This window comes from Triticum dicoccoides, chromosome 7A (genome assembly GCF_002162155.2).
Source record: "Triticum dicoccoides isolate Atlit2015 ecotype Zavitan chromosome 7A, WEW_v2.0, whole genome shotgun sequence".
Taxonomy (NCBI): domain Eukaryota; kingdom Viridiplantae; phylum Streptophyta; class Magnoliopsida; order Poales; family Poaceae; genus Triticum; species Triticum dicoccoides.
The window spans coordinates 47,600,054-47,621,467 of NC_041392.1; the positions used below are offsets into that span (position 1 = coordinate 47,600,054).

Consider the following 21,414-nt stretch of genomic DNA (forward strand, 5'->3'; position numbering starts at 1 on the left):
TTAAAAAATATGCCAAATTCTGTTGGGTTTATTTCATTTGTTCGTTCTCTTTTTTATATTGATAATATTTACAAAATATAAACTAAAATGTTGTGTGTTATTTCAATTCTTCATTCTAATATTTCTTATCTTTATTATATTTAAAATATTTTTATTTTGTAAAATAAAATGTTCTGTTTTATTTCACTTCTTCATTCTAATATTTGTTTTCTTCTTTATATTTGAAATATTTCCAAAATGTAAGATAATATGTTATCTTCTATTTGACTTCTTCATTCTGATAGATCTTATCTTTTTACATTTGAATTATTTTTTAAATGTAACATAATATGTTGTCCTTCCTAATTATAAATTATATTTTCTGTTTGATACTTGAAATATTATTAAATCAAATCTAGTTGGGACAATCACATGCATGCCTCCATATGCACCATGTACTAGAAGCATGTTTATCTTCTTGGTCTCACCAATGGAGACCAAACTGTATGCACACCCTACAATGACCATGGCAAGCATGCATGGCGAGTATCATTCATTTCTGACACTCGATGCATTTTCTAGGGTTTTTCCGGTGACAAAACCCGACAACACTGCCCCCACGTGACGCAACGTGCGTTTTATGTCCGAATTTGTGCACACCTTGCCTGGGGGACCACATTGGCCATGCCCACATGGTCCCAAAAGTTGGGGTCATCTCATGCATGCCTCCACATGCACAGTGTACAAGCAGGACCATTCAGATCTGCCGAAGGGCAGGTCTAAAAGTTGTTTCCTTGCCGGTCCCACCAATTAGGAAGTCATAAATAGGACAACATTTAATCATGCATATTTGAAATGAAATTGAAAACAATGAGAAGAAGTGATATGGAATTATGAAACATGAACAAAAAAAAGAGGAATAAGAAGGAGAAAACATAAAATAACAGGAAAACCAAATTAAAAGGGAAAGAGGAACAATACATTTGAATGTATAATATTGAAGAAATGATATAGATACTATAAATATTGTTGAACATATACAAGTATACAATAACTAATAGGAGTCGCAAAGAGTTTTTTTAGGGAAGAACCAATGATATTTATTTTGAGGGAAGAAACTATGTAGGTAGGTGGGCCGGCCCAGACCGCAAATAACTATTGGATCCATATTGTGGGGGGCACAACGCTGCCCTTTCCATGCACGTTGATCACGGGACTAGTTGCCGTTCTGTTACATAATTCTGGGATCGAGATAATCCATATGTTCCTAATCCCTACGATTGAGGAGCACGTTCAGCCTCGCTTCAATGGAGGAAAATATAGATCGCGAGATTGGCCACAGGGAAGTTACGACGACCTAGGAGTCGACCTCGTATATAATATCCTCCTCCTCGCACATGTCGTCGACTAGATCGCCTCCTGCTGGCGAGTCGTCGACAGCTCCGTCCGCCGCATCCCACACTCCACAAAAACCCCGAGAAGATCAAGGTCGTCCGCACGTGCAGGCCGACCTCGACGAACTACGTCGACAAAGCATCGCCGACTTCTTTCATCTTCGTCGACCGATCAAGTAAATTATCCTCCTTACCTCGCGCCTTCATAGCAAGCTAGTTCCTCCGTCTCGTTGCTTTCATGGACTTAGGTTTACCACATACTTGCAACTAGATGGCGTAGATGAAATAAATATTTGGTTCTTTCATAGCATGGTTGAATAAGATGTTGTTTCTCGAGAAGCATGATGCAATAGATTTTTTGTCACATGATCCAATTATATTTTTGTCACACTATCCAATTATATTACACTATCCAATTATATTGTTGTGCACATAGAACATTAAAGAGTTATAAGCATTAGATGTTGATGAACCTCAAATAGGTACCATTGCTATAGACTCTAGTTATTTATAGCTGATCAATTTGTCACCCTGTTAATAAGACAACCAGACAAATTAGTAACAGTTAACCATATTAAATTTATTGATTATATAATATATCTCATACTCAAAGAACTTGATCAGATGCAAGTAAATTCAATTACCAATTGTAGTTATTTTTTAATTACCTCATGTCAGCACACACTTGGCTGCATGTTGCAGTATACATGGTGCTATTTGCATTAGTGTTTTTTTGCATTAGTGTTAGCTACTGCCAGAAAGTTTTATATTTTTGCATGTCTACTGTTATTTTTGCATTAGTGTTCGCTAATGTCACGAAGTTATATATTTTCTTTCAACATGATGGACGAGCTGAATGGAGAAATAGTATGCACCGTTGAAAAATGGTGCAAGCTTGTTGCAACTCTATCGAGCGGTCAACGCGCTAGAGTGGCTAATACAACATTGCGCAACATGCTGCAGATACCATCTATTAAGATGCGTACCCTACTCATTAGGTATAGGATTGAGAATTTTCAGGCCAGCACGGCCAGATTCATTAAACAGGAGTAGGTTGGGGAGGTGACTCTCGGTGCGGTCGACATTGAGTTCATCTTTAACCTCGAGAACCAAGGACTGTCCGCTTCGGACATTCTGACTGAAGAAGGCGAGGACATCAAGGAGCGGGTGCCGCCACAATTTCTCAGTAAGACATCAGAAAACATAGTGATAGATAATCCCATTGAGGACATAATTAAAAGTAAAGCCACTGATGACGATTTTCTTCGGAAAGTAGTCCTTGTCCTGTTAGGAACAATTATTGCTCCCATGTCGAGCAAGATTGTGCCAAAGCAGTACTACGCTTTGGTCGACAATGTGAAACGTATTTCAAAGATTAACTGGAATGCGTTCACCCTGCGTGTTCTCCTTGATTGCCTTCGCATAGTCAAGAAAGGAAAACACCTTCGCCAATGGCTGAAAGGCAATTTGGCTCTATTGCAGGTACACATATGAGACATGTTGCATAATGTCAATTATCATATCATTGCAATTTTATGTGATGTATTGTACTAACTCTATATCCTTATATTTTTTGTACTACTTGTACTGGGAGAAGGTGCAACCTGTCGAAGGCGAATGCGCCTATAATCCCAACTTGTCCATACAACCTCTTATGAGGAACTGGACCGAAGGTGCAGCCACTAGGAGAGATCGGTTCGACTATGATAATGGGCATGGCCGTGGTAACGTCAAGGTAAGTCATTGTGTTATGTTTTTCTTAAATGTTTTATAACTTAATAATATTTTTTTATTCATCACAAGTACTTCAATATCGCATGCAGATTGAAAATAATATCACCCAGGAGAATAGGGCGCAGGAGCCCAACATCCCAAATAATGCGCCTACCATGAAGCCAAAAACCAAGCCTGCAAATGGAAATGCAAATAAGTCGACGATGGCCCCAATGTCAGAAGATTTGATGGAGCTTGTAATGAAGCGGTGCATGGACTTCATACACACCCAGATGAGGCAAATCCCTGATCAAGTTGCTGAGGTGTCACACCCTTACTTTGTAGTTTACAGTATGTTTGTTGTTTTAAACCATGCTAGCATTACTAAATTTATATTTCTACTGCAGAGGTTGTTGGAGAAGTTGGACAAATCAGGTGTCATGTACAAGCCGGCTGCTGCCATGCCATCCACGGACAATGATGTGGATGAAGAACTGGATTCGTTCAAGAATGGTCCATATGAAAAGAAGGAATTCGTGTACAAGGATGACATAGACTCACGCGGAGAGCCTGTCATTGACATGACGCAGCCTGATGAAGTGGTTCCCAACCATAAAACCGTACCTAAGGTACTATGTATATATATTTATGTCTATAATTTTGTCCTTTAATTTATTTACATGCTGAAATGTTCACATGATTTTGTTTGCCAAACAGAAAACCCCACCGAAGATGAATGGACACAAGGAAGCTTCACCTATTAAGCGTAATGATGAATGTGGTGCTACACCCGAAAACCCTTGGGTCGTTGGTACTTCTACTCAAGCACCTTCATCGGACATAGAAATTTGTCCATCTTCTGTCAGCAGGTTCATGGCTAAGGCGAATGGGAGAAAGGGTGCAACAATCGATAAGGATGAGGAAGTTATGTCCGGTAAGCGCAAGCGGACCGTTCCTAGGAAATTTGAATCCTCCTACGCACTTGACAAGCCCAGCAGGGGTAGCAACCGTGGTCAGAAACCCTCCGGTACTACTACTGCTAGTAGAGGTATCGTAACTAACTTTCTTAGTTTTTTATATACTACGAATGCATATGATCACCATTGTTAACGTTCATATTATTTCATGCAGCTCTGTTTTCTGAAAATCATGAGCCGGAGGTTGTGGCAGATGAGTTGACGCCGGAAATAATTGATGCAGCTATTTCATTTGTCGAGTTAGCTACTAGCACCAAGAAGAATAAGGGTAAGAAAGTTTACTACAGTGAAGGGCATGGCATATCTCTGACTTCCGAAAGAATTCGACCGGTACTAACTCACAGATGGCTATAGGACGATGTAAGTACTACTTGCATGTGTTGTTATTAAAATTCTCAATAATCTATGTCTCAACTTTCAACATGTAATGCCTTGATATTCTATGAAGGTTATTGATGCTTATATGGGACATTTGGAGCTGCGTGTTGGTCATGATCGTTACCTCTGTCCAGCGTGGAGGTCCAAATTCCCTGTAGATCGTGCTATCGCATGAGATGATCCATTGCCGTCGAGCTGCAACATGGATAGTGCTCTGTCCAAAGCTGGAGCAGTTAATAGAGTCACGAAAGAGTATACTGTGCGTGATAAGGTACGTTATGTTTGTAATTCTTCACTACATGACATTTCATCAAGTATTTCGTTTGATCCACAATGGATTTTTTTGCACTGTAGACGTATATCGCGTTGAATATCGACAATGCCCACTGGATGACCGTGGTCATGCACTTGATCAAGCAAGAATTCCAAGTTTTCGATTCGCTCTATCCTCTGGAACTGACAGAAAAGACTGTGAAAGCACTGGTATTATAACCAACATTTGTACCATTGGTCTTACATGTTGTTTATTATTCGTCTTTAACACTATCCTCTTTATAGAGAATGGCTATAGCAAACGATATGCACCAAGCAAATCTTATTACACCAGGGAAATATCTGGACGTAAGTAAGTGGCCTATCAAGGAGTATGACATGCCCTAGCAAGAGGATGGGTGAGTTAATAGGACATCATGCACATTCAAACAACAACACACATGTTCGTATTGCCCACCGCTAATGTTTGCATATGTACCAGGAACTCTTGTGGCCTTTTTGTCACAGAATGTCTAGAACATTGGGACGGGGACCGAATGACCCACGATTTTACACAGGTATGCTGTCATTTACGTTTGTAGACTAGCTAGTACGGTCGTGTAGCAACTTCGGTTCATGTAACCTTTATGTCATTTTTTGCAGGCCACCATTGATGCAAGGAGAAGACGTTTCGTCGCCGAGTTGATTATGTCACCTTCAAACACGATGGAGTGTGTGAAGAACAAAATTCGCGAAATCGCAAGGAAAAGGCGCGCCTGAAGAATTCATGCGGCATGCAAGATTCAAGTTTTAGTGGTTTGGATTTAGTCTGGTCGAAGGTTTCGACAGCATGATTATCTTAGGGTTTCTATCATTTTTATGTAATAAACAGGGCATCTCGAATATTGTGACACATACATGTGTATGTGTCTGTCAGACAATTCGCTCGTTCCAGACAATTCGGTCATACAATTCGCTCGGAGAAGACAAATTGGTTGTACTAATAAAGTTTTGGCCACACTTATCAATTGTTCTTGCTTAATATTTTTCTCGTTCTCCAATTTTTTATAATTGTATTTTTCACATTAATAGTATTCACATTCTATTTTTATCTTCAACTGCTCTCGTAAGTTTCATATTAAAATTTTCACATTCTTCACTTTTTTAAAACTCTACCAAGCTTAGCCTTCTGCCTTAGCTATCTGCATGTCTCATCTTGCATAATCTCCTGGTAATTCCCCCTCATCACATGATTATGAAAAGTAGTCATGTTATCTAAGTAAATATATCAAGCCAAACGTAATATTACACATATGAAAATTAGTCATCTCAGCTCGTTGGCTCTATCGCGTGTTATCAGGCATCATGTTTTTCTATTTTGTTTTACAAACCCGTCGTTTTTTATTGAATGTATAATTAACCTTTTCTGTACTCACCATGATGCCAGGCACGACCCATCTAACCATGTGAGGGGCCCCACAGGCGGCCTATCGTGGTGGCAACGCTACACCAGCCCATTTTGCCAGGTTCACATCGATCTTTCCTCTTTTCTCGTTTCCCTTTCCAAATCCCTAGACCTCTCTCTCCATTTGCGCCTCCAAATCTCGACGGCGAAAGCATGACAGCGAGCTGGGCGTCGGGCAGCGGCGGCTGTGGCGAGAAGAGCGGTGGCGACCGCAAGTTAGGTCGAACCCTGGGTCCTGGAAGCAGGTGGGGCGGATTCAGTGGCACAGGAGGCTAAAAGGTAAGTTCTTTACCGTTGTTCTTTATATCCCAGCATTATCGCCCACAATTCATGACCTGTGGCCATGACAAGCTCCGTCTATGTGGTCATCAGGAAACTCCTGGTGGCCGTGTCTGCATAGATGCAGACAATTTTGGCATTGCATTCGTGGGATGTGTGTTTGAGGTTAGTCTACTGACCATGATCTTCAAACTAGTACTGCTATTGCGGTCAAGCTGCATAAAAGTTTAGTGTTTAACGCTTGCAGTGACAAGTTCAGTTATAAATTGACTTGAATTACTCATGATTTATTTAGGATGGTATCACTTCTGAGTATGTTGAATGGGTTGATGGGGAGTGGGATAGCAAAGCAAAGTCAGTCATTAAGTATCTTGCCATGAAGAACAAGAAATTGGAGACTAAGGTTACTGAATATGAAGCTGAAATTAAAAGGAATGAGAAAGAAAATAGGGCAATGGTTAAGATGCACAAGGAAATATTGCTCTATAGGGATAGGATTTTAGGATTTGGAGGTCTTTCGTATCTTGGCTTGCTTGCCATTATGATTGTTGTCATAGTTAGCAAGTATATTGTTCATAAAGTTATTGACATCATTGTAATTGACATGATGAAACGCTGGTGAATTATTTGCTATTCAGTTTATGAGCAAACTGTAACAGAGATTGTAGCATAAATAACATGGGGCCATCATGATTGATAGGCAATGCACTTTTGGCATGTTCTATATTTGGCAGACAATGCACTTTTGGCATGTTCTATATTTGGTAAGTGATGCACATGGGCACATCACCTAGCAACACTACTGATTTTTGCACAGCCTAGTTCATTGTCTTGTTGCTACATAGGAGCAACATCTAGCAGCACCTACATCTTTGATGCAACACTGAAGCAAAGCAACAGTACATATTCAATATTCTGAAATTTAACTGAACTTGACACTTAGGGTGAGCAGTAGATATTCATTTCTTCAGACACAAAGAACCCGGCCAAACCGTACCGATTGCATAACTTATATGATTACATATAAAAGCATACCTAACCAACATCAAACCCAAAATAATGTTAACTTATATGCTGAAACATATAACAGCATATCTAACTTAAGATAACCAGCAGCTTCCTCCTCCTTCAGCAACTGTGCCCATCTTCACTTCTTCAGAAATTTGAGGCGGCGTGAGCGCCGCACCACACACGGAGAAGTCTTCTTCTTGACCGCCTTCCTCTTCGATAGCTGCGCCACTAGATCCCGAGCCACGTCATCTTCTTCCACCTTCACTATATCAGGGAGGAGGGGAAGGCGCTCGAGGTCGATGGGCATTGTCTTGCCACCCTCGACGGCGACCGACGCTACCATTTGCACGGCGTCCTCCTCGCCCTCTTCATCGTCATTAGGGATGACCAGTACCTCGTCCACGTCGTCCTCCATGATGTCAGAGCCCACTGGCTAGACTGGCGCCAGCACGTGGCGGACCTGGTACTCTGGGCTGACGGGCGCTGGGAGAGCGAGCTCGACGTCGACGCGTTGCGCCCTCGACACGATGCGTGCTGGATCTGGCCGCTATGGCATGGTGGTGGAGTGGCACATCCACCACCTTATGCGCTGAATAGGGGAGTCGCTCAGGGTGGCCTCTCGCATTGCCCAGACGAGGAGGAGAGCCGGCGGGACGCCGTGGCCATCGGGGAAGGCGCGCTTCTTCTCGCCGTCGGTGAGGACTTTGACGAGGCCACGTGCGTGGTTGACCAACATCTCCGTGCTGGGGAACCAGCCGCACACCTCCATCAACTGCACACGCCACGCCTCGTCATCGCCCGCGAGCTCGATCATCGCTTGCTGCCAACCGAGGCTTCTCTCCATAGAGGCGGATGCAGCGGTCGCTGGCGAGCGTTTCTCGATCTACTGTAGGTGGGGATAAGATGGGAGTGCGAACCGGCGCCCGTGTGAGGTGGTTGAGTGCGTGGTGGGGAGGAGAGTGGTACAGTTACTTATTTAATGGCATTTAGGACATGGGGAGGGGAAATGTACAATATTCTTTCTACCTCCCGCCCCGTTCATAACACAGTAAATAATTTTTTTGTTTTTTGTTTTGAGGGAAACATCTTACTTTATTTAAACAAAGTCTGGGATCTCATCTGCTCCATCGTGAAGACGTACGACTACATCAACCGCGTTGATATAACGCTTCCGCGAATGGTCTACGAGGGTACGTAGACAACACTCTCCCCTCTCGTTGCTATGCATCACCATGATCCTGCGTGTGTGTAGGATTTTTTTTTGAAATTACTACGTTCCCCAAAAGTGGCATCCGAGCCAGGTTTTATGCATAGATGTCATATGCACGAGTAGAATACAAGTGAGTTGTGGAAGATATAAGTCATACTGCTTACCAGCATGTCATACTTTGGTTCGGCGGTATTATTGGATGAAGCAGCCCGGACCGACATTACGCGTACGCTTACGCGAGACTGGTTCTACCGACGTGCTTTGCACACAGGTGGCTGGCGGGTGTCAGTTTCTCCAATTTTAGTTGAACCGAGTGTGGCTACGCCCGGTCCTTGCGAAGGTTAAAACAGCACCAACTTGACGAACTATCATTGTGGTTTTGATACGTAGGTAAGAACGGTTCTTGCTAAGCCCAATAGCAGCCACGTAAAACTTGCAACAACAAAGTAGAGGACGTCTAACTTGTTTTTGCAGGGCATGTTGTGATGTGATATAGTCAAGGCATGATGCTAAATTTTATTGTATGAGATGATCATGTTTTGTAACCGAGTTATCGGCAACTGGCAGGAACCATATGGTTGTCGCTTTATTGTATGCAATGCAAACGCCCTGTATTGCTTTACTTTATCACTAAGCGGTAGCGATAGTCGTAGAAGCATAAGTTGGCGAGATGACGACGATGCTACGATGGAGATCAAGGTGTCGCGCCGGTGACGATGGTGATCATGACGGTGCTTCGGAGATGGAGATCACAAGCACAAGATGACGATGGCCATATCATATCACTTATATTGATTGCATGTGATGTTTATCTTTTATGCATCTTATCTTGCTTTGATTGACGGTAGCATTATGAGATGATCTCTCACTAAATTTCAAGATAAAAGTGTTCTCCCTGAGTATGCACCATTGCCAAAGTTCGTCGTGCCCAGACACCACGTGATGATCGGGTGTGATAAGCTCTACGTCCATCTACAACGGGTGCAAGCCAGTTTTGCACACGCAGAATACTCAGGTTAAACTTGGCGAGCCTAGCATATGCAGATATGGCCTCAGAACATGGAGACCGAAAGGTCGAGCGTGAATCATATAGTAGATATGATCAACATAGTGATGTTCACCATTGAAAGCACTCCATTTCACGTGATGATCGGTTATGGTTTAGTTGATATGGATCACGTGATCACTTAGAGGATTAGAGGGATGTCTGTCTAAGTGGGAGTTCTTAAGTAATATGATTAATTGAACTTTAATTTATCGTGAACTTAGTCCTAGTAGTATTAGCATATCTATGTTGTAGATCAATAGCTCGCGTTTAGCTCCCCTGTTTTACTTTTGATATGTTTCTAGAGAAAACTAAGTTGAAAAATGTTAGTAGCAATGATGCGGATTGGATCCGTGATCTGAGTTTTATCCACATTGCTGCACAGAAGAATTATGTCCTTGATGCACCGCTAGGTGACAGACCTATTGCAGGAGCAGATGCAGACGTTATGAACGTTTGGCTAGCTCAGTATGATGACTACTCGGTACTTCAAAGACGTTTTGAACGTCATGGACCATATGAGATGTTCCAGGAGTTGAAGTTAATATTTCAAGCAAATACCCGAGTTGAGAGATATGAAGTCTCCAACAAGTTCTATAGCTAAAAATGGAGGAGAATAGCTCAAGCAGTGAGCATGTGCTCAGATTGTCTGGGTAGTACAATCGCTTGAATCAAGTGGGAGTTAATCTTCCAGATAAAATAGTGATTGACAGGATTCTCTAGTCACTATCACCAAGTTACTAGAACTTTGTGATGAACTATAATATGCAAGGGATGAAGAAAAATAATTCCCGAGCTCTTCGCGATGCTGAAATCGACGAAGGTAGAAATCAAGAAAGAGCATCAAGTGTTGATGGTTAACAAGACCACTAGTTTCAAGAAAAGGGAAAAGGGAAGAAAGGGAACTTCAAAAAGAACGGCAAGCAAGTTTCTTCTCAAGTGAAGAAGCCCAAGTCTGGACATAAGCCTGAGACTAAGTGCTTCTACTGCAAAGGGACTGGTCACTAGAAGCGGAAACACCCCAAGTATTTGGTGGATAAGAAGGATGGCAAAGTGAACAAGCTATATTTGATATATATGTTATTGATGTGTACCTTACTAGTGTTTATAGTAGACCCTGGGTATTTGATACTTGTTTGGTTGCTAAAAATTAGTAACTCGAAACAAGAGTTACAGAATGAACAGAGACTAGTTAAGTGTGAAGTGACGATGTGTGTTGGAATTGGTTCCAAGATTGATATGATCATCATCGCACACTCCCCTATACTTTCGGGATTAGTGTTGAACCTAAATAAGTGTTATTTTGTGTTTGCGTTGAGCATAAATATGATTTGATCATGTTTATTGGAATACGGTTATTCATGTAAGTTAGAGAATAATTGTTGTTCTGTTTACATGAATAAAACCTTCTATGGTCATACACACAATGAAAATGGTTTGTTGGATCTCGATCATGGTGATACACATATTCATAATATTGAAGCCAAAAAGATGCAGAGTTAATAAGGATAGTGCAACTTATTTATGGCACTGCCGTTTAGGTCATATTGGTGTAAACGCATGAAGAAACTCCATGCTGATGGGCTTTTGGAATCACTTGATTATAAATCATTTTGATGCCGGCGAACCATGCCTCATGGGCAAAGATGACTAAGACTCCGTTCTATAGAACAATGGAGCGAGCAACTAACTTATTGGATATAATACATACTGATGTATGAGGTCCGATGAGTGTTGAGGCTCACGGCAGGTATCGTTATTTTTATGACCTTCGCATATGATTTGAGCAGATATGGGTATATCTACTTGAAGAAACATAAGTCTGAAACATTTGAAAAGTTCAAAGAATTTCAGAGTGAAGTGGAAAATCATCGTAACAAGGAAATAAAGTTTCTACGATCTGATCGCAGAGGCGAATATTTGAGTTACGAGTTTGGCCTTCAATTAAAACAATATTTGAGGTACTTGTTGGGTTGGCGTATTTCGAGACTAGGATTTGTCACTCTGATTGTCGGAGAGGTATCTCTAGGCCCACTCGGTAATGCACATCACTATAAGCCTTGCAAGCATTGCAACTAATGAGTTAGTTGCAGGATGATGTATTACGAAACGAGTAAAGAGACTTGCCAGTAACGAGATTGAAATAGGTATTGAGATACCGACGATCGAATCTCGAGCAAGTAACATACCGATGACAAAGGGAACAATGTATGTTGTTATGCGGTCTGACCGATAAAGATCTTCATAGAATATGTAGGAGCCAATATGGGCATCCAGGTCCCGCTATTGGTTATTGACCAGAGAGGTGTCTCGGTCATGTCTACATAGTTCTCGAACCCGTAGGGTCCGCGCGCTTAAAGTTCGTTGACGATATAGTACTATGAGTTATGTATGTTGGTGACTGAATGTTGTTCGGAGTTTCGGATGAGATCACGGATACGACGAGGAACTCCGGAATGGTCCGGAAGTAAAGATTGATATGTGGATAGTAGTGTTTGATCTCCGGAAGGGTTCCGGAATTCACCGGAAGGGGTTTCGGATGTTTCCCGAAATGTTTGGGCACGAGAACACTTTATCTGGGCCAAAGGGGAAAGCCCACGAGGTTTTTGGAAAGCGCAAAAGGAAGTTTTGCGGAGTCCAGGGGCCAGACACCACTCTGCCCTGTCGTTGCTATGCATCACCATGATCCTGCGTGTGCGTAGGATTTTTTTGAAATTACTACGTTCCCCAACAAATGAATGATAAAAATTTAATAATCCACAATGCATATAAACACTTACTTCTGATTTAGTTTGCATTTCTTGCTACGTATAGTGTGTCCTAGCAATTTGCAAGCACCGCACCGGGTTTTCAACTCATCAAAAGAGAGTGGTCTACCATTTTTTGAGACAGGGTGGCTCTCATCTACCTTTGTTGCACCTTTGCTTGACACTTTCATAGGATCTTTAACCGCAATCATGTTGCCTTCACCATCATTCACATATTCAACTGCACACTTACTGATGTCATTTGTTTGCTTGATCAAATTTTCCTGTAGCAGATCATACTCATGACTCTTAGCTATCAAAGCCTTCAAACTCTCATGTAACTGATCCCACAAAGCAGGGTGTTTGCATGTGGCATGCATAGATTCTGACGCTAACACACTGACCTGGCTATATTTCATTCTTTCCATGGCCCAGTCCAACCTAATCCCAACAGATCGCTTGTGCGCCTCGCGGGCAGTCCCAACCTTGCTTCTTTTGTGAACCGAACAAGAACTAAACACTTTGGTATTTCAGATATGTCCAAGTGCTTCAGTACATGGGATATGTGCTTGCAAGGTAGACCCTTTCGAATCATTCTTCTGTAGCTGCCCCTTATAGTTTCTGCGGAATTTTCTGGTGTATACTCCACCCAAAAACGACGCTTCCGGTTATTCTTCCAGGACACGATGTACTGTTGTGATCCGTCTCCCAGCTTAATTTCTACAATCTCCATGCCGCCAACTTTTCTAAGATCATCTTGCAACATATAGAAGTTTGCTGGAGTGAAGACATGTGAAGCAGCTATCTCAAGTTCCCTCGAGCTAGTAATTGGCACCGGTCAACTCTGTGAGGCCATGCAGTCATCTCACGGCTCGTTTTCACGGATACGCACAACGGCGTTCTCATAGTGAAAAATCATATCCACCAGGGTCATTTAACCGTCTAGGTGGAGGTGAAGGCATGAGTTCAGGCTTTCACTCCGCTGGTTGCTTTTCATGCCAAACCAAAACGCCTCTGTTAGATAAGCGCCCACAGTCTCCTCTTCTTATACATCTGTATCAACCATGTTATAGTTTTTTCGGACTGCCATCTTTTGGAAAATGCGTGCCATCTCTCCTCAAACGTGGTCGTGGACGTGTTGTAGTATAGAAGAGTTCAGAATTCCTTCAAGGACTTGTGACTGTGTTGAATCTTCATTTTTTTTTCTATATGCCACGTACATATACGGTGCCACACTTCTGGCAAGACTTGGCGAATTGCCTTGACCATCGCAGCATCGGCGTCTGTGATAACACTCTTAGGCATCTTTTGACACATGGACCTCAAAAACGTCTGCAGAAGCCACACGTATGTCTCCTCGGTCTCTTCCGAAACTATGGCACAACCAAAAACAGTGGTCTTCCGGTGATTGTTAAGACCAACAAAGGGTATAATGGCATACCATAGCGGTTCATCTTGTACGTGTTGTCAAATACAAGCACGTCGCCGAAGTCCTCATAGTCATGACGAGACTGGGAGTCGCACCAGAACATCCTATTGAAATGTCCTTCCTTATCTAGCTTGTACTCGAAAAAGAAGCTAGGATCCCTCTGTTTCCCACTGGCCATGATGCCTATGGCTGTGGCAGCATCACCTTTTGAAAGCAGCTTCCTCTTCTCCCTGGCGCAAAGGTTGTATATTTCACGCGTGGTAAAACAAACACCATCGTACCATACATGTTTGCTGATGAAGCAATCCATCATGTCGTGAATTCTAATCCCTGCAGCTCCCATGGACATTATCTCATGCTTCTGGTACTCTTTGATTTTTTTCTGTGGCACCAAAGGAAAGGTACCTCGTCTGGTCCTGCCAACATATGGCTATGCTTGTCCTCAAAACTTTCAACATACCAAACCCCACGCTTTTGGTCAAGATTGACGGTCAGGTGCGCTTTGCAAAAGCAGCGTGTCTCCGCTCTGAGCCTACGGGTGTGTCCTTCTGTTAAACATGTAAACGTGACATAGTATGTCATGCATCTCTCTCTCTCTCTCTCTCTCTCTCTCTCTTGTAGTCCAAGTATTATTCCTAGTTTAGACAGAGTTTGGTTGGGTTTAATTATCTATCTCTTCTTCTGTCTTCTCCTAAACCGACTCTGTAGACCCACAAGAGGGATTCTCTCGTACGATCACAGCACGCGGGCTCTCCTCGGAGGGTTGAGATGCTTCATCTAGTTTTACATGGTATACAGAGCCCTTCCCTTCCATCACGTCTAGAACCCTCCATCAACCTTCTGCCATGGCGTCCTCCAGCTCCACATCAAGTTTCTCCGTCAATTCTCAAGTCTTAGAAAAACTTACCAGAACAAATTTCATCATATGGCGTGCTCAAGTGCTATCGCAGATCCGAGCTGCGGGCATGTATGGCTACTTAGACAAATCCTCTCCTGAACCTCCTAAAACAATCACCACCAAGGATTTTGCAGGCAAGGATGAAATCGTCGTCAACCCCGAGTACACGGTCTGGGAAAGGGAGGACCAGCAGGTGCTCGCCTACCTGCTCAACAACCTCTCCAAAGAGGTGTTGATTCAGGTTGCTTTGCATGAGAGGTCACATGCGATCTGGACATCCTTGACCAGCATGTTTGCTTCTACGTCAAGGTCCCGCATCAACAACCTTCGTCTCAATCTGACGAACGCACATAAAGGTAATCAATCTGCTGGCGCCTACTTTGGTCATATGAGGTCTCTTGCAGACGAACTCGCCATGGCTGGAGAACCCATCACCGATGGGCAACTACTCTCCTTCATCACTGTCGGCCTGGATATGGACTATCAGCCTATCATCTCGGCGCTGGACGTCCGCGCTGAGCCACCCACCGTCGACGATCTCTTCTCTATGGTGAGTAACTTCGATCAAAGGGTGGAGCTCTTCCACAACTCAGGCGCAGGGGGCTTTAAGTCCTCTGCAAATATGGCCAGGCGCGGTCGTGGTGGTGGTGGCGGTTTCTCCAAGGGACGCCCACGCAAGGACAGCAGTGGCGGCGGTAGTGCCTACCCTGGCCAGGGCAGCAGCGGCCACCCTGGGCAAGGCAGCAATGGTTTCCGCGGCCCCAACAGTGGCTATGGCGGCGGCCACTACAGTGGCGGACAATCCAATGGCTATGGCTACGGTGGTGGTCATCCTTCACAGGGAGGCAATGGCTACCGTGGCCAGAACGCCGGCTATGGTGGCGGCTCAAATGGCGGCTACAACAACAACTCCAATGGCGGCTACAACAACAACCACCAAAACCGTGGTCACTATGATGGTGGCTCCTCATGGTATGATGGTGTTTGTCAAATTTGCACAAAAACCATACCATATTGCAAAAGATTGCAAGTGGCGCTATGTAGAGGATAACTCCAGGAAGAAGAAGGTAGCAGCCGCCGTCGACACTTCCTATGGAGTTGATACAAACTGGTACGCCGACACGGGTGCCACTGATCACATAACTGGTGAACTCGAGAATATCACCATGCATGAGAGGTACCATGGCCATGAGCAAGTCCACAACGCCGATGGTGCGGGTATGGAGATTAGTCATGTTGGTCATTCAGTTATTAAAACCCCACACAAAGATATTCATCTCAATAATGTTTTCCATGTTCCTAGTACTTCCAAAAGTCTTCTTTCTGTCCATCGCATTGCTCTTGACAATCATGTGTTTCTAGAATTTCACCCCTTCATCTTTTTGATCAAGGATCAGGTCACGAAGAGAATAATTTATCGAGGTAGATGCGTGGATGGACTCTACCCGTTGATTCCCAAGTTTAGGAGACTCAATAAACAAGTGCTTGGTGTCATCAAACTTTCCTTGGATAGATGGCATCATCGTTTAGGCCACCCTGCTTTTTCTATTGTTCATCAAGTTCTTAGCAAAAATAAGCTCCCAGCTGTCGGTGAGTGTAGTTTAGAAACTATTTGTGATTCATGTCAGAGAGCTAAAAGTCATCAATTACCTTATCCAGTTTCCACTAGTGTTTCTGTTAAACCTTTGCAACTCATCTTTTCTGATGTGGGGGGTCCAGCTCCCTCCTCTGTTGGGAGGCACACCTATTATGTTAGTTTTGTTGATGACTATAGCAAATATACTTGGATTTATCTTCTTAAGAAACGGTCTGATGTGTTTCAAGTCTTTCACAATTTTCAAGCACTTGTTGAATGTCAGTTTGATATCAAAATTCTTGCTGTCCAATCTGATTGGGGTGGTGAATATGAAAAACTCAATTCATTTTTCCAACAAATAGGAATTTCACATCATGTCTCTTGTCCACATCCTCATCAACAGAATGGTTTCGCGGAACGAAAACATAGACACATTGTTGAAGTAGGACTCGCTTTGCTTGCAGCCGCATCTATGCCACTCAAATTTTGGGATGAAGCCTTTCTTACTACCGTTCATCTTATCAACATCTTGCCTAGTCATGTCATTAACAATGAAACTCCTACTGAATGCCTTTTGCATGTCAAACCTGTCTACACATCACTTCGTGTCTTTGGTTGTGCTTGTTGGCCTAATCTTCGTCCCTACAACCCACGCAAACTTATGTCCCGTTCTATGCAGTGTGTGTTTCTTGGCTACAGTGCAAAACATAAAGGAGTTAAATGTCTTGATGTCTCAAGTGGTCGGGTTTACATCTCTCGTGATGTTGTTTTCGATGAAACCCAATTTCCCTTTGCAAAACTTCATCCTAATGTTGGCAACCTACTTCGCGAAGAAATTCTTTTGCTTCCTTCACATCTTTCCGGTATTTCTTGTGAGGGTGATAATAGCTGCAATGATTCAACTTTGTCTAATTATTCTAACCCAATGGTTGAGTGTGATGTTGCAGAAAACAGGGGAGAAAACAGTGCTGAAAACAGTGTTAAATTGGTGCCAAAAGATCATTATTTTATGCGTCCACATCCACCCGAACCACACCTGGATGAACCTGTCCCGGGATCCGCGATGTCAGCAGGGTCAGGAGGATCTGCCGCGGGATCCGCGGTGGCAGACGGGCCAGGCGGACCAGCTATGCCAGGGATATTTTCCCCGATCTCCATGCCACAACATGACAGGGCGATCGCCCCATCCCCGCACCAGACAGGCGGGCCCATGAGCCATGTGGCATCACCCGCGCCACATGCCCGACCCGACAGCTCGGTCAGGTGCGACCTGGCTGTCGGCCGAAGCCCGTCCGCGCGTGCGTCCTCTGGCGCGGGACGTGGAACTCCCGATGCATCTGGATCTTCTGCGCCTTCTCCAACAGCGCCAGGATGCCCTACAGTTCTACCTGGATTTTCTGTGGCTCCTCTTGGGTCTATTGCACCATCCTCTCCTGTTGCTGCAGCTACACCACCGCGGACGCGCCTTCAGAGGGGAGTAACCAATCGCATCGATTACAAAAATATTGCTAAGTTTGGTCTAGAATGCTTATCAGGTGAACCTCGTATTGTACATGAGGCTTTTGGTGATTCCCGTTGGAAACAGGCAATGGAAGAGGAATTTTCAGCTCTCCAGAAAAATAAGATGTGGCATTTGGTTCCTCGACAAGCAGGTAAAAATCTGATTGACTGCAAATGGGTCTATAGGACTAAAAGAAAATCAGATGGTACCATTGATCGTTATAAAGCAAGACTAGTGGCAAAGGGTTTTAAGCAATGCTATGGCATTGGTTATGAGGATACTTTTAGTCCCATTGTCAAAGATGCTTCTATTCGTCTTGTGTTATCCACTGTTGTTTGCAGGGGATGGAGTCTTAGACAACTAGATGTGCAGAATGCGTTTCTTCATGGTGTTCTGGAAGAGGAAGTGTATATGAAACAACCTCCTGGGTTTGAGGATAAAAATGCACCTTTTCATGTTTGTAAGCTTGATAAGGCCTTGTATGGATTGAAGCAAGCTCCCAAAGCATGGTACTCTCGTCTCAGTACAAAGCTGCAACAACTTGGGTTTGTTCCATCAAAGTCTGACACCTCTCTATTTATTTACAACAAGTTCAAGACATCTATCTTTGTTCTCATATATGTTGATGATATTATTGTTACTAGTTCCTCTAATGAGGCGATAACTGGATTACTAAGAGATTTGAGTTCATAGTTTGCTCTAAAAGATCTAGGAGATTTGCATTTCTTTTTAGGAATTGAAGTTAAGAAAACTATGGATGGCATTCAGCTCTCACAGGAAAAATATGCAAATGATCTGTTGAGCAGAGTTGGTATGAAAGATTGCAAGCCTTCACCAACACCTTTGTCTAGCTCAGAATCATTAACTCTGACTCAAGGAGAACTCCTGAATCAAGAAGATAGTACCAGTTACGGAAGCATTGTTGGCGCTCTTGAGTATTTGACGCTTACCCGACTAGACATATCCTTTGCAGTAAACAAAGTCTGTCAGTTCTTGCATGCACCCAACACTGTACATTGGACAGGCACAAAGCGTATTCTAAGGTATGTGAAGAATACAATAAGTCTTGGTTTGACTTTCAGAAAATCTTTGTCTACTCGTAATTAGTGCCTTCTCCGATGCGGATTGGGCTGGTTGTTTTGATGATAGAAGATCAACTTGTGGGTTTGCTATGTTCTATGGACCGAACTTAGTTTCATGGTGTGCAAAGAAACAAGCAACTGTTTCCAGGTCGAGTACTGAAGCAGAATATAAAGCGTTAGCAAATGTAACGTCTAAAGTTATTTGGGTACAGTCTATGTTGAAAGAACTCGGAGTTGCACAAGATCAGCCTCCATGTCTCTAGTGTGATAATCTCGGTGCAACTACTTGTCTGCTAATCCAGTGTTTCATGCCAGGACTAAACACATTGAAATAGACTTTCACTTTGTCAGAGAACGTGTTGCAAATAAACAATTAGTGATCAGATTCATTCCCTCCAAGGACCAGCTTGCAGATGGATTTACAAAAGCATTGCCAACTAGAAGCTTCGAAGAGTTCAAGCATAATCTCAACTTGCGCAGTTGTGATTAAGGGAGGGTGTTAAACATGTAAACGTGACATAGTATGTCACACATCTCTCTCTCTCTCTCTCTCTCTCTCTCTCTCTCTCTCTTGTAGTCCAAGTATTATTCCTAGTTTAGACAGAGTTTGGTTAGGTTTAATTATCTATCTCTTCTTCTGTCTTCTCCTAAACCGACTCTATAAACCCACGAGAGGAATTCTCTCGTACGATCAATATATACATCACGCGGGCTCTTCTCGGAGGGTTGAGACGCTTCATCTAGTTTTACACCTTCCTCGGTTAGCAACTTGCTGTCACGTTTCCCTTGTCTGGAACAAATAAACTGCCTATAGCGCATATGATGTGACTCGGCTTTGCTATACCTGACCTTATTCTTTCTAATGCTGAAACCATTATCTCTAGCATAGCTGTTGTAGAAATCATACGCAGCATCGTGAGACATAAAGGTCATTTCCATTATCTGCATGAACATATCCCTCTTATCATCTGCACTGGCAGTATCTTGTAGATTCTTTGCCCCATCATCTTGTGTCACCTACACAATCAAACCACCGCCATGAAAACAGTTTTCTATGGTTTAACATTACTTTCATAGAACATTGATTACACACATACCTCACTCATGATGACCGACGACTGGGACTCCCCAGAATCAGGTGCATCTAATGATTCATCGTTAAGGCATGTCTCCGTGTCGGATTCACCGTAATAGTCGTATGCATTATGACATTCGGAAATGAACTGAAAAATACAACACAAATAAATAATTACTTATCATATAATATTCCAAAAGAAATTCAATTTGCATGCCAAAATTTTTTCACTTTCGTACCTGACTAATGTAATCTTCATTCGAGAGTTCCAAGTTGTTTTCCTGATCATCATGAAGCTCATCGATCTATAAATTTTCAACACAAAGATTTAATGTTGTTGGATGCTAACAAAAAATTACAACATGACAATGCCACTCACATTAAGATCGTCTCATTCGTTCCCATTCTCTGACCGATCTTCACGATCTGAATTTTCATCATCTGACCAATCTTCTATCCAGTCTTTCATCAGTTCTCCAAACTCCATGTCTACCATGATATCAGTTAACTCCTCGTCCGCCATTTCCTACAACCAATAATATGTATCATCACATGTGCAAACATTATCAATGATGAAATATACAACACATAGCACACTATCACAGATGTTATGTAAACAACCCCAACCGAGGCCGTTCAGATCTGCCAAAACTAGTAAGGAAGATGGCCACGACACCCATCGTGATCACTTTCAATCGCGAGGAACTGCACGATCTCAAAACCTAGCTAGATCTACGATTATACTACTAGGAAAAGGCCTACTAGTGGCGCACCAGTTTTGCCTACTAATGGTGCACTACTGGTGCGCCACTAGTACCACGCCACTAGTATTTTTTACTAATGGCGCACCAGTGGTGCGCCATTAGTATCTGGTATACTAATGGCGCATCACTGGTGCACCATTAGTATAGGCCACAGTGCGCCCTTAGTATAGGCCACTGGTGCGCCATTAGTATAGACCACGATGCGCCATTAGTATTTTTGAATTTTGAAGGCGGGAAAATAGTAGTGGCGCACCATCTAACCCCCACCGTGCGCCATTGCTATTTTTGAATTTTGGATCTGGATCGCGATTTTTTTGCCCATTTTTTGCTCGTTTTTTTGCACGATATTATTTCAAATTTTGTTCCCGTTTTTGGATCTTGTACGTTCTTTTGCCGTGTTCTTTTGCTGGAGAGGAGTTCTCCGGAGAGGAGGAGGAGGAGGTGACCGGAGAGGCGCTCGCCTACATCGTCGGAGAGGAGGAGGAGGTCACCGGAGAGGAGTTCATCGGAGCATCGGAGAGGAGGAAGGAGAAACCATGAGGGAATGGGAGGAGAGGAGGGAGGAGGAGCTCACCGGAGAGGAGGGAGGAGGAGCTCACCGGAGATGAGGGAGGAGGAGCTCACTGGAGAGGAGGGAGG

General features: G+C 43.2%; 1 pseudogene; it reads right to left on the bottom strand.

Moving 5' to 3' along the window:
• Positions 1–13,823: 13,823 nt before the first annotated feature.
• Positions 13,824–20,534, bottom strand: LOC119333044 (annotated as a pseudogene).
• Between the last annotated feature and the right edge of the window lie 880 nt (positions 20,535–21,414).